Genomic DNA, 15,463 nt, shown 5'->3' on the forward strand with positions numbered 1-15,463 from the left:
GATCCTGGTGAATTGTCTGTCTTTTCTTGCATGTATTTCTTTGTTGTTATGCTAAACAGGACACTGAGCGCCCTGTCCTGGTAGCCACAGTGGCTTGCCCATCCCTGTGGCCCAACAAGATTCTAAATAGAATAAAATTGGCAGAGCAGGAGGATGGGTACTGGGAGGAAATGGTAAACTGTTGTTTATTCTATGCCCCAGAAGAACTTTACTAACATGAATTACAGCAAATACAGTATATACAGTGGGTATGGAAAGTATTTAGACCCCCTTCAATTTTTCACTCTGTTATATTACAGCCATTTGCTAAAATCATTTAAATTAATTTTTTTCCTCATTAATGTACACACAGCACCCCATATTGACAGACAAAAAAAAAGAATTTTTGAAATTGTTGAAGATTTATTAAAAAAGAAAAACTGAAATATCACATGGTCCTAAGTATTCAGACCCTTTGCTCAGTATTTAGTAGAAGTACCCTTTTGAGCTAATACAGCCATTAGTCTTCTTGGGAAAGATGCAACAAGTTTTTCACACCTGGATTTAGGGATCCTCTGCCATTCCTTCTTGCAGATCCTCTCCTGTTCTGTCAGGTTGGATGGTAAACGTTGGTGAACAGCCATTTTTAGGTCTCTCCAGAGATGCTCAATTGGGTTTAAGTCAGGGCTCTGGCTGGGCCATTCAAGAACAGTCACAGAGTTGTTGTGAAGCCACTCCTTCGTTATTTTAGCTGTGTGCTTAGGGTCATTGTCTTGTTGGAATGTAAACTTTCTGCCCAGTCTGAGGTCCTTAGCACTCTGGAGAAGGTTTTTGTCCAGGATATCCCTGTACTTGGCTGCATTCATCTTTCCCTCGATTGCAACCAGTCGTCCTGTCCCTGCAGCTGAAAAACACCCCCACAGCATGATGCTGCCACTGCCATGCTTCACTGTGGGGACTGTATTGGACAAGTGACGAGCAGTGCCTGGTTGTCTCCACACATACCGCTTACAATTAAGGCCAAAAAGTTCTATCTTTGTCTCATCAGATTAGAGAATCGTATTTCTCACCATCTCAAGAGTCCTTCAGGTGTCTTTTAGCAAACTCCATGCGGGCTGTCATGTGTCTTGCACTGAGGAGAGGCTTCCGACAGGCCACTCTGCCATAAAGCCCTGACTGAGGGCTGCAGTGATGGTTGACTTTCTACAACTTTCTCCTATCTCCTGACTGCATCTCTGGAGCTCAGCCAAAGTGATCTTTGGGTTCTTCTTTACCTCTCTCACCAAGGCTCTTCTCCCCCGGTAGCTCAGCTTGGCCGGACGGCCAGCTCTATGGAGGGTTCTGGTCGTCCCAAACATCTTCCATTTAAGGATTATGGAGGCCACTGTGCTCTTGGGAACCTTAAGTGCAGCAGAAATTTTTTGTAACCTTGGCCAGATCTGTGCCTTTCCACAATTTTGTCTCTGAGCTCTTCAGGTAGTTCCTTTGACCTCATGATTCTCATTTGCTCTGACATGCATTGTGAGCTGTAAGGTCTTATATAGACAGTTGTGTGGCTTTCCTAATCAAGTCCAATCAGTATAATCAAACACAGCTGGACTCAAATGAAGGTGATCTCAAGGACGATCAGAAGAAATGGAAAGCACCGGAGTTAAATATATGAGTGTCACAGCAAAGGGTCTGAATACTTAGGACCATGTGATATTTCAGTTTTTCTTTTTTAATAAATCTGCAACAATTTCAAAAATTATTTTTTTTTGTCTGTCAATATGGGGTGCTGTGTGTACATTAATGAGGAAAAAAATTAATTTAAATGATTTTAGCAAATGGCTGCAATATAACAAAGAGTGAAAAATTGAAGGGGGTCTGAATACTTTCCATACCCACTGTAAAATGTAGAGCTCTGTGATAAAGCTGGAGAAATTGTCATGGTTGTAGACAGAAGAGGTCAGGTGTCCCTGTGAGCAACCAAGCTGATTGTCATTACAACCATTTTTTTAGCAAACAGTTATGAATTTGGCTGACAGAAGTGTCCTGTATGTAGTCTTGGAAATCACCTGTGGACAATAGGTATCATATTCTTGAGCTCTTGTTTGCTGCATTTTAGATGAGAGGCTGAACATTTAAAAGATTAATGGTATTCCGCCAACACAGAAGTAATTTGGGGTTTTGTTTTTTGCAGTTTGACAAAAGCCTGTTACTCGACAACATGCAAACTGGGAGCTAAATAGTGTGATAAGATGACAGGCTGACAAGAGGTTTCCATTGAGGTTTCCAGGTGGAGAATTTCAGGCCACAGTTCCATTGGGAAGAGAGAGAGAAAGATAATCACTATGGCAGTGATGGAGCTTCTCTTCAGGTTTGGGAAGAGAGGGTCCTGCAACAGTCAAAAGACCCTATTAATTTTATTAGTGCATCATAAGTGGAACGTCAAAGCATACCAGAGTAATACAAGTTTTCAGGAGGTGAACTTAAAGAATCCTAGAAGGCTATCTCACTTCTTCTGTGGGTATACAACCCATTACCTAACTTTTTCACTATGCTGAGAGTATGAAACTGTTGAGAGCTGGCAGAAAATTATATATCTCAAAGCTATTAAGTGACAAAATATGTTTACTAGCTGAGAAAGTTTTGGGCGTGTTGCATTTTAAAGGTAGATTGGAAGCAGACTGACTGGAGACCAGTATTTTTCGAACAGGTTATCATCTTGTCTGTTTATGACTTTGAGTAAATGAAGTTGCCTAAAACAAAAGGCAATCTAGATGAACATGGTCCCAATATAGAAATCCAGAACAATTTCAATAATAGAGCAATAAGGTTCCAAAATCCAGTAAATCAGAGAAACTCAAGAAAACTCACCAAATTCATAGCATGTTCAAAATGAACTACCACGAAATGTAGATGATATTGATTTATAGGAAGGAGGGCAGTTCCTGGCGTTGATTAACACATGGCCCCACTTCTTGGAGGACACATAAAATGCATAGGACTTGAGAAAGGCAGCTTATAGACAAAATCAAAAACAAGGAATAATGCTTACAGTCATATGAAAAAGTTTGGGAACCCCTTTTAATTCTTTGGATTTTTGTTTATTATTGGCCGAGCTTTTAGAGTAGCAACTTCCTTTTAATATATGACATGCCTTATGGAAACAGTAGTGTTTCAGCAGTGAAATTAAGTTTATTGGATTAACAGAAAATATGCAATATGCATCATAACAAAATTAGACAAGTGCATAAGTTTGGGCGGATGTTCTTCTTCTGCCATGCAACGCGCTTTTCGTTATGATCAAATAAATCAATTTAAAATAACTCAAAGTCCAAAGCACTTTGTTCCAAAATGAATCTGGCTTTCTAAATGAGCAATTGCATGCAACAAGCAACTCAGTTTGAGGCGTGAGTGCAGAAAGGGCTTCTTTCTCATCACCCTGCCATACAGATGATCTTTGTGCAAATTGTGCTGAATTGTAGAACGATATACAGATACACCATCTGCAGCAAGATGTTCTTGCAGGTCTTTGGAGGTGATCTGTGGGTTGTCTGTAACTATTCTCTCAATCCTGCGCATATACCACTCCTGTGTTTTTCTTGGCCTGTCAGACCTGCTGGGTTTAACAGTAACTGTGCCTATGGCCTTCCATTTCCTGGTTACATTCCTTGCAGTTGAAACTGACAGTTTAAACCTCTGAGATCGCTTTTTGTAGCCTTCCCCTAAACCATGATACTGAACAATGTTTGTTTTCAGAACTTTTGAGAGTTGCTTTGAGGCTTCCATGCTGTCACTCTTCAGAGGAGAGTCAAAGGGACGTACAACTTGAAATTGACCACCTTAAATACCTTTTCTCATGATTGGACACACCTGTCTATGAAGTTCAAGGCTTAACAAGCTAATCCAACCAATTTGGTGTTGCAAGTACAGTAATAGGTATTGAGCAGTTACATGCATTCAAATCAGCAAAATTACAAGGGGACCTACATTTTTGCACAGCCAGTTTTTCACATTTGATTTAATTTCATACAGCTAAATACTGCTTCACTAAAAATCTTTGTTCAGAAAACACCCCAGTACCCTAGGAAATGAAAGACATACCACTGTTATCTTTATTTTGTTGACAGTAGAGTAAATTATTATGCAGGCTGAGAGGGGTTCCCAAACTTTTTTTCATATGACTGTATAATCAACAAAGTAACATTAACATAAATCACACAAAAATGAACAAAAAAGACAACTTTGAAACCCAGGCAGGGGAGGAGCCCTGCCTGAAACCTGACAGTTTGGTAGTATCACACAACATATAATGCGCAACAGCTGTGTAAATCTATACCTTGTGTTCTATTAATACTCTTGTTTGGTTCAGTTTTATGGGATTTGTCAGCGTTTAGAGCAGGTGTTGCAACAGGGCATTTGAGGAACTTTGTCTGTTTTAATTGGCTTTCTTAATAAAGTGTGTGGCATTTCACAGGTTGTCATCTGCTCATCATCTTTCAATATATTGCCATTTTAATACTAAGTCATTCTGTAAGGGCTTAAATGGAGACATAAGCTCATTTACTTGGGGGGAAAAAAGGAAATTTCCCTGTTTAAAAAAAATTCCTTGCTTATCCAATCTAAGAAAGAGAAAGTTTTCACAGCACTGGACTTTGTACTGTCTTATTGAGCTATAAATGTTTGTGCTGTAGTATTTTCTGCTTGTAAGCTTGATAGAACCACAGGTGCCATTTTGATTTATTTTCATTTCTTATTTTAGGGTTTCTCAGTCTTATTTCTTGGTGTGCCACCTCAAAGATTTGAAATGTTTGAAAGTAATACCAAGATACTTTTTTCTGACTTAAGTTGCTAAGTACTACACTTTTACTACTTAAAAACTAAAGGTGATTTATCTTTATTCCAAACACAGGGCAAGATTTGTTTAAATTGGTAATTATTTTTAGCTTGAAAGAAAAAGATGTTAGTTCTTGCCATGATTATATCTTCTGTCTGTTAAGAGAATAGGATGTTAAACTTAAGGCACTAACACCTGAGATGGATTACCTGTTTGTTTGTCTGAACTGTATATGCCATTTCACTTATTCCATCAACCCTCATCTATTGTAAGCAGAAGTAATTTACAAGCATCTCTGCAGGAGCATCACAGCTGCTCAAGAAGCCAGACTTCAAGAGTATAATGATAGTGTAGAGATCTTGAACACATAATTAAAATTGGGTTTGAAAAGCCATTGCATGGTCAGAATTTCACAAACTAAGATAATTATCCTTTAAAAGCTAGTAGATGCATTTTATTTCATATCTCACCAGTTTTGTCCGCTCTGTAAAATCAAATGAAATGATTGTTGTTTCGACTTTGATCTGTCACATGTCATTAAAAGTGCTTGTTTTTCTTTTGGCACTTTACTGTGCCGCATGTTATTTCTACTTTTAGAAGACTTGTCTGAAAGTCAGCAGTAAGTGCATCTTTTGAGTCATAATTGAGTGTCTCTTCTCATATTTTCAGCATGAAAGTGCTAATTGCAACTGTGGAAGGGACATTCAGTTCATCTCAGTTGTTTCCAGCAGTATGTTATTCAGTTGCTTTTTAATAATACCAGAGTAAGGACTTCAGATAGTTGTTTGTTCTACACTTGTGCACTCTTTTGTTTTGAACAAGTCTATGCTGTTTTCCAGACTTTATATACAACCTAATAGTTTCCAGAGGTGTGCACTGGTGATGTCAGATTTTTTTTTTTATTGAATACATAAGTGAAGGTAATAAACAAATCGATAGATTTATATCCCTGTATGCTGGAACTAGGTCTGTCAGATTAGCCAAAAAGTACATTTTGAATTTTCAAATTAAAAATAAGTAAATATTCAAGTATATTAAAAGATATATGTAGCAGCCAGAAAATACATTTGTTCCATAAGTGCTTTTTGAATATTTTTCATTATTCATGTTTATACTTTTTTTGTATATGGTGCCTCTGGAAAGCATGATTAGGTTAAAATCAACAGGTGAAAACTCTAATCTTCAATTGAATGAGACACTTCAAGACATCTCCCTTTACAAAAATGGGTTTTCAACAGGCACAAAGTAATGTGAGCAAAGAAAAAGTACAGGTTTTTGATATAATTATTTGAACTAAATTGATTCTTATTTTTTTCTCTTTCATAACCCCTCCATTCTGTGAATGGTATTTTTGTGGTCGCCATAGTTTTGTGTGTGTTTTTGGTTGGTGCTACCTTGCTGCTTTTAGAAAAGTTGATGGTCACAGGACTCTGTGCTGTCCTCTGCATGATTTTGTTTTGACTTTTGATTTGTGATTTTGTTTTGTCATTGACATTTTAGTATACTTGATTCAAGGCACAGACGTTTATTGACTGAATCCTCTTAAAATAGAAAATCCCTTTTAAACTAATTTGCGTATCTGCCATTCTTATTTAAAGGAATACTGCTCTAAAAATATATTTTTTATCTGTTACTTTGCCGAGTCTGTAGGGAATGCTATGAAAAATGTTTAATCTTATGGTTTTTTTTTTGAAGAACAGAGATCACAAAAATTCATGATAAAATGGGCTTAAAAAGGGCACCTTTGCTAAACAACAGTGAACAGTATCAAAATGTCCATTAAAAAATGTATACTTTATTGTGTAACATAATCCACAGATATGCAGTCATATGCTTACACTGTCCCAAGCATGAGTATTTTGGCTTAAATGTTATTAAATAAACTACAAATAAGATCAAACATTTGACTTGGAGACCAGCCTCCCTATTAAAAGTCTTACTGAGGCATTAATAAAAATCATTAATGTGAATTATTTCAGTTAAATAATGGAGTCACATACTCCAAGACACAAGGGCACTAAGGGGTAAGCTATTCAAAGTGGAATCGAGGATTTCACACAGAAGTTTTCAGTAAGTTGGAGGGTACTGGTCCGTATGTGCCAAACACTGTTCTATCCCTGACCATCTCATCTTCATTTGCATAAGCACAGTCCTTCACCCGCGAATATTTAGAGGAAGCGTGTCTATTGGATTGCTGCTGACAGACGGCCTTATATGGGCAGGCACTCAATTACGTGGGAGGCGTGATGATGTGGGACGCAACTCCGCCTCACACGGCGACCGAGCTGCAGGCTATGGCCGTATATATGGACGTAAGTAGGTTCCAGTTATGACCGTTACGCGTAGAATTTCAAAATGAAACCTGCCTAACTTTTGTAAGTAAGCTGTAAAGAATGAGCCTGCCAAATTTCAGCCTTCTACCTACACGGAAAGTTGGAGAATTAGTGATGAGTGAGTGAGTCAGTCAGTCATTTGCCTTTTATTAGTAAAGATAGACCAAAACACGTAATGATACAATGTATACAAATTATGTCATGTGTCTCGTAAAAGTAAATTGCAACCTAGAAGAGTGCAGCATTAATGATACATTATGTAAAAAATGGGTTTTATTACAAGCTGAACTTAGTTATACAACTACAGGAAAAACTGAACAAATAATCTTATATATAACTCTACTCATATTACAAGCATAGAGACATCCTAACAAGGTTTTAATTCAACAAATAAATAAAAATGAAGTGGAAAAACTGAATCATAAATGTTAAAAATTAAAGTAAAAACAAATGGAATGTTATAAGTCTTTGTACACATCAAAGTGTGATGAAGTAGACACCACTTTTAACACTATTTTTGATAAATACTGATTCAGCGTGCCACATTGTTTATAGATGAACTGGATGAACCATGGAGGCTAATCAAATTCAAGATGCAATACATTCCCAAAAAACAAAATCGAAAATACATGTGTCCATGGAAATTTTGTAAAAAAAAAAAAATATTGTTTATAGCCCCTCTAAATCTAGCCATGTTTGAGAAAGCTATAGAAGGCCATATTTTACCCCACTCTTTATGGCCTGCATTAATTAATGTATTTGCAAAGAAGAATAAAGACTGTCTGGAATGTGCATCACATGGGCCAGTCCTGTTAATGAGCAATGGAAGCAGGGTATAGGCGAAAACTCTAGGAAGTGCAACAGAGAAAGTGCTACAATATAACAATATCCCAAGATTCCTATTCATTAAAAGCAGAAAGCTATTTTTTAACATTCTCTCATTATTTGACATGCTATACACCCCTTCAGCATCAAAGCTTACTGTCTGTGGATACAGAAAAAGCATTTGACAAAGCAAAATAGGCACATGTTTTTACTGCAAAAATTTTTATTGGGATCAGATATTAGTGCATAAATCAATAATCCTCTGTGTGGGTAACCAATAAGAATGCTTAATGGGAAGCATTAAACTAGTTTTTAATAGCTGATCCCTTTGTTGCTAGTAGAAGTAATATTGTTAAAATAAATATCTTATTTGTATATGTATTACTTTTTAAAAAAAGTTTCACTGTATTGTATGCTCACAGGCATACAGACCACATAATATTAAAAGGATGGCACTGCAAATATCAAGTTCAGAGCATTGTACTTGGATTTCCATCCTTACTACTAATAAGTGAATATTCATAATTTGAAGCACATATGCCTATGTCTCCATGCTGATTGTCAGTATCAATTAACTAGCAATCAAGTTGTGATCAAAATATGAACAACACCAACATTTATTTATATAGCACATTTTCATACAAAATTAGCTCAAAGTGCTTTACATCCATCCATCCATTTTCCAACCTGCTGAATCCGAACACAGGGTCACGGGGGTCTGCTGGAGCCAATCCCAGCCAACACAGGGCACAAGGCAGGAACCAATCCCAGGCAGGGTGCCAACCCACCGCAGAAGTGCTTTACATAATGAAGAAAAATAAAAGACAAAATAAGAAATTAAAATAAGACAACATTACTTAACATAGAAAAAGAGTAAGGTCCGATGGCCAGGGAGGACAGAAAAAAAAAAAAACAAACTCCAGACTGCTGGAGAAAAAAAATAAAATCTGCAGGGGTTCCAGGCCACGAGACTGCCCAGTCCCCTCTGGGCATTCTACCTAACATAAATGAAATAGTCCTCTTTGTATTTAAGGTTCTCACGGCAGGACTTGATGATGATGGTCATGCAGACTTCTGGCTTTTAATCCATCACTATTGGAACATCACGGTGCTTTGAGTAGATGGTGCCACCACCAAAAGGACACCGGAAAAACAAACAGAAGAGAGAGTAGGGGTTAGTACAGATTTTAGAGCCACCATGAATAGTTATTATAATAAATTGGATATACAGAGTATCAGGATTAAATTACAGTGAAGTTATAAGAAGGCCATGTTAAAATAATGTGTTTTCAGCAGTTTTTTGAAGTGCTCCACTGTATTAGCCTGGTGAATTCCTATTGGCAGGCTATTCCAGATTTTAGGTGCATAACAGCAGAAGGCCGCTTCACCACTTCTTTTAAGTTTTGCTCTTGGAATTCTAAGGAGATACTCATTTGAGGATCTGAGGTTACGATTTGGAATATAAGATATATAAGATGGGGTAAGATTATTTAAGGCTTTATAAACCATAAGCAGAATTTTAAAGTCAATCCTGAATAACACAGGTAACCAGTAAAGTGGCATCAAAACTGGAGAAATGTCCTTAGATTTTCTTTTCCTGGTTAGGATTCTAGCAGCTGCATTCTGCACTAGTTGCAAACAATTTATGTCTTTTTTGGGTATTCCTGAGAGGATTGCATTACAGTAATCTATTTGACTGAAAACAAACACGTGAACTAATTTCTCAGCATCTTTCAGTGATATAAGACAGTGGTTCCCAAAGTAGGGGTCACGACCCTCTGGGGGGGTCGCAAGATGATTTCCAAGAAATCAAATACTTTTTTTAAACTTTAATTTAGAAATAAATTAATTTAATTTTTTAGAAATAACATTTTATCCATAACTAACAAAAGATAAAAACTAGTAGTTAATAGTTACATTTAAAAAATGCAAATTAAAAAGCCATCAGCCTTTCAAATTTCTTTCTGTTCGATCGCGACCCCTGAGGTGATTACGACAGTTTAACGACACATCAATGGCGTCAGTTGCAGCAGATCAATTTACAGCACCATGTTAAACATTCAGACATGTGCACGTAACGTGTAGGTAATTTTCATCGCTTTATGCTTAGGATATTATTTTTGTTGAAATGAAACGTTGGTTAATATCGACCAATGACAATGCAGATAGGCCGGCGGAGAAGCACCACCGTCAGAAAGCCCATCGTCCTCAGGTACGGAGAGAAACCGGAGTGTGCATAAAGAGGACATCCATAAACAGTCGACTCAGCCTTACTCCAAGAGTCGAAATTATCTAGAGGAATTTATCCAGTATGGATTCACATGCATCATCGTCAATAACGTACAGCATCCCCAATGTGTGGTGTGCACTGAGGTGCTTGCACATGAAAGCCTAAAGCCTGTAAAAATGCTACGACACTTGAAAACTAAGCACCCCTCTCTTGCTACTAAACCAGTAGATTTTTCGTGAAAGGGCGAGAGTTACAAGGCCAAAAGAAAGTCCTAACTAAACAAACAACAATCCCCGCAAAAGCTCAACAGGCATCATATGAGGTGGCATATTTAATTGCACAGGCAAAAAAGCCACACACGATCGGGGAAACCCTCATTAAACCCGCTGCTATAGCTATAAGTTGGGCTATGCATGGGGATAAACTAGCCCATGAGCTAGAATCAGTGCCGCTGTCTAACGGGACTGTTGTCCAGCATATCTCCGACATGGCCCAGGACATCAAGTGTCAGCTGGTGAACAGACTGAAGAAAGGGAAATATGCTTTACAGTTAGACGAATCCACAGATATATCAAACTCTCCCCAGCTGCTTGTATTCGTCAGATACAGTTTTGATGGAAAATTTAACAAGGACATTCTGTTTTGCACCCCACTGGAGGGAACGTGCACAGGCGAGGACATTTTCACAAAACTTGACAACAAACTAAAAGAAGATGGACTGTCTTGGAGCAAGTGCGTCGGTGTGTGTACAGACGGTGCTGGAGCGATGCTGGGGAAAAAGAAAGGTCTTAAAGCAAGAGTCTTACAAGTGGCGCCTTACGTAAAATTCATGCATTGTATTATACACAGAGAAGCTCTTGCGAGCAAAACACTTGACCCAGAACTTTAACGTGTTCTTGAGACTTCGATAAAAATGGTCAACAATATAAAAGCGCATCCACTCAATATCAAGACTGTTTGCCACTCTCTGTAATGAACTGGGATCGGAGCATGAGTGCTTGCTTTTCCATACAGAAGTCAGGTGGCTTTCGCGAGGGAATGTGCTCTGCTGCCTGTTTGAGCTGCGGATCAAAGTGCGCTTATTTCTGATGGAGCATGGGTCCCAGCTCGCTGATCACCTCACTGATCCTGACTGGTTAACAAGGCTAGCGTATTTGGCTTGCATATTTGAAAAACTGAATGGACTTAATATGTCATTGCAAGGTGAGAACACACACATAATTTCGCTAAATGATAAAATCCACGCATTCAAGAGAAAACTTGAGCGCTGGACTAAGCGAGTTGAAATAGGAAGGATTGATATGTTTTCTGAGCTGGATGAATTCATGGAGGAAAACGAACTGAGTGTTAACATAGTGAAGAAGTCTATCACATCCCACCTTCAAGCCCTCCTGGAACACTTTAACAGGTATTTCCCAGCGGAAACAGCTCCAGAACAATATGACTGGATAAGGTCACCATTCACTGTAACAAGGGCAAATCATCTGACATCGGACATGGAGGACGCATTGGTTGAACTGTCATGCGACCGAACCTTGAAGACAATGTTTAATTCCAAGACTCTGGATGAGTTTTGGATTTCAGTCGAGAGGGAATACCCACAACTATCCAAGGCCGCTATGGATGTACTGATGCCGTTTTGCACTACCTACTTGTGCGAAAAGACTTTTTCGGCACTCACGTACATTAAAAATAAATACAGGTCACGACTGAACTTGGAGGATGATCTTCGAGTCGCGGTCTCCAAAATTAACCCAAGAATGGACTTGCTGTGCTCCAAGCATTGTGCCCACCCATCTCATTAGGTGAGGTGTTTTGTTGAAATTAAACGAATGAGTAAATAACAATTTTTTTAAAAAGTTATATGGTTGTTAGAGCGTTATGTTCTTTTTTGTTGTCATGCTCTTGTTTGGATAGGATATTTTGTTGAAATTAAACAAATGAGTAAATTACTATTAAATAAAATTATATGGTTGTTGTTAGACCATTGTGTTCTTTCGTGTTGTCATGCTCATGTTTGGATAGGCCTATTGGCGCATGTGCACCGTTGCGCGCAACATTTGTATATTTTAACCACTTCCGAGGATAGTGGGGGTCATGAGTCACTGGCATGGTTATTTTGGGGGTCGTGAGCTGAAAAGTTTGGGAACCCCTGATATAAGAGGTCTAACTTTTGCTATGTTTCTTAAGTGAAAAAATGCTCTCCTAGTGATCTGATTAATATGTGATTTAAAATTCAGATTACAGTCAACAGTTACCCCTAAGCTTTTTACCTCCATCTTGACTTTTAATCCTAATGTATCCAGTTTATTTCTAATAGCCTCATTGTATCCATTATTGCCAATCACTAAGATTTCAGTTTTCTTTTATTTAGCTTGAGAAAGTTACTATTCATCCATTCAGAATTACAAGTAAGACATTGTGTTAGTGAATCAAGAGAATCGGGGTCATCAGGTGCTATTGATAAGTACAGCTGTGTGTCATCAGCATAGCTGTGGTAACTCATGTTGTGCCCCGAGATAATCTGACCAAACGGAAGCATGTAGATTGAGAAGAGCAGCGGACCCAGGATAGAGCCTTGTGGAACACCATATAGGATATCATGTGTCTTCGAGTTGTAATTCCCACAACTAACAAAGAATTTTCTCCCTGCCAGGTAGGATTCAAACCAATTTAAGACACTGCCAGAGAGGCCCACCCATTGACTAAGGCGATTTCTAAGAATATTGTGATCAATGGTGTTAAATGCAGCACTCAGATCTAAGAGGATGAGAACAGATAAATGGCCTCTGTCTGCATTCAGTCGCAAATCATTTACTACTTTAACGAGTGCAGTTTCTGTGCTGTGATTTGTTCTAAAACCTGACTGAAATTTATCAAGAATAGCATGTTTATTGAGGTGGTCATTTAATTGCATAATGACTGCCTTCTCTAGAATTTTAATTAAGAAAGGCAGGTTAGAGATGGGTCTAAAAATTTCAAGAGCAGAGGGGTCAAGATTATTTTTCTTAAGTAGGGGTTTAACTACAGCAGTCTTAAGACAGTCTGGGAAGACCCTCGTATCTAATGACAAATTTACTATGTCAAGAATATTATCAATTAGCACCCCCGATACTTCTTTCAAAAAGAAACTAATATGTTCTCTCTATAGCTGCATTTTTACTATAATTTACGATTTCAGCCATTCCTTATGTATACAGTATTTAATTTAGAAGTCATCAGGTGTACTGTATCATCTGTCAGAAATCTTTATACTAAAAACGTATTTGCACCCTTTAATGAGCTCTGTTGTAAATATGGGATTCCTTTAACACACTTATTTGTTACTTACAATTCAGAAACTTTGTTAAAAAGAATCCGACTAACTTCCCTAATCTTCCATCAGTGTCCACTGTCGTAGAAGGTAAGGTTAGGCTGGCATTCATTGTTAGTCCATCAATAAATCTTACTGAACTGGAATAATCCTAAAGCTTCTTTCAAAACTCAAAATCAAAAATTGGGGAGAAAATGCAGAAAAAATCAAATTTTATTTGTGGGAAATGTTTTGTGCAGAATTTCTTCAGTATCTAGCGTCCATTAATGTTATTCTAAAGTATGTTGTCTGGGCTCCTGGCATAATTTTGGTTGAACTTCTGTTATTTTAATCAATATGGGGAAGTATGATGTAACTGGCATTATTAATTAGCTGGCTTCACACGGAATCTCATCTCCTGTCCATTAATGGGCATTTTAATATAAAAAAGAGTAAAAAAAAAAAATATTTTGTTGGACATAAACACCTAAAACACAAAATGAATAATTGTTTACCTAAAATAATTTGGAATAATTATCATACAGTAAGTGCAAATCTGTTTAATTATCATTATGTCATAGGTATGAGTGTTTGAGATCTTTGAATATGAGTCTGTTCTTCACAGTATACAGTAATTTGTTGTTTTCTGGTGTCACCTAGAGTCTGCATTTCATCACATTTGTTCAATAAAGATTAAATAAAAAGAGGATTGTAAGGGTTGCAAATCCATAAACAGTCACATTTCACTTTATAAGACAGTAGATGCCATTATTTTATTTTTATAAGAGCAATTTAAATTGATGTGCGAAAAAATGTTTCAGTTAACCATTCAAATAATGAGAAGTTGTTATCTGTCTTTTAAAGGATGTTCACATGTAACCGTTTTTGACTATAGAAAGCATATTATAAAGGTTGCAGCAGTTTTGTAAATATGTTTTTGTATTGTGTAGAATAGATGTGAGTTTTGTGTGTGTGAGACACTGAACCTTCTCAGTAGTTAAGTTAAACAGCTCCCACAGCCTGAGTAGGAGAGCTGACAAACCATTGTGAAGAAGTGTTGAAAACAGAGTCTGCTTGTATATTCTGGACAAGACTGGGCTTGAACTATTCAGTTTACTTTCAGCCACATTGTTTACCACTGACTGGTTCTTCAGTGATTACAGTTTACAGATAAAAATGTGCAGGGCTTGTTCACTTAAGAAAAAAAAAGTTTCAAACCGTTCCTCAACTGTGAAAGTGTGTTATGTTTTAAATAGAAGATGCAATGTCAAAATGAGCACTTGATTCCATGCATGTCTTTTTTTCACAGAGGAAACCATAGTAAATAAAACCTAAAACTGCTAAATCTTGAAGCCCATCTACACTCAAATATTTAATGTCAGAAAAAGTTAAAATGTTACGCACTATTGTGCACCTGTATACTAAGTTATTTGTAGGCTTTTCCAACAGTAATGAAGATGCTGAATTATATAACAAACTAAAAAATTGGTTAATGAATTACATTGGATTTATTGCGTTGCTCATAATAGCAGTGGTTAGCACTTCAGCCTTAGAGCTCTAAACATAAGACTGGTCATTACAGACTGTTTCTTTGTATTTGTGCATTTTCTATAACAATGAGTAGGCATCGGGTTAATTGGTGGCTGTAAATTACCTCACATTTGTTTTTGTGTGTGTGTGTGTGTGTGTATGTGTGTGTGTGCCCTCTAGTACTGTAGTGTCCCCAAGCAGTGTTGCTTTCTGCCTAGTGCCCAGTGCTTTGAAAATGTAGCCTTTATCCTCACCACAACCTTTTAGTGGGAAAAACAGATTCTGAAAATGGATAGCAAAAAAAACATGATAAGAATGTTTAATTATTAACACCTTATGGCTTTTTGAAATTCCACATTGATATCAAATGGTAGTTTATGAAATGTTATGTCCTCATTATTCTAAACGATTGTGGAATGTGTGTCTTTTTAATAATACATGGTTTATGGTTA

At 37.4% G+C, this 15,463-nt stretch overlaps 1 protein-coding gene across 1 annotated transcript in view; it reads left to right on the forward strand.

Moving 5' to 3' along the window:
- Positions 1-15,463, forward strand: part of LOC120518447 (TOG array regulator of axonemal microtubules protein 1) — a 116,038-nt gene that overhangs the window by 44,891 nt on the left and 55,684 nt on the right. The window lies entirely within an intron of this gene.

This window comes from Polypterus senegalus, chromosome 18, assembly GCF_016835505.1.
Source record: "Polypterus senegalus isolate Bchr_013 chromosome 18, ASM1683550v1, whole genome shotgun sequence".
NCBI lineage: Eukaryota > Metazoa > Chordata > Cladistia > Polypteriformes > Polypteridae > Polypterus > Polypterus senegalus.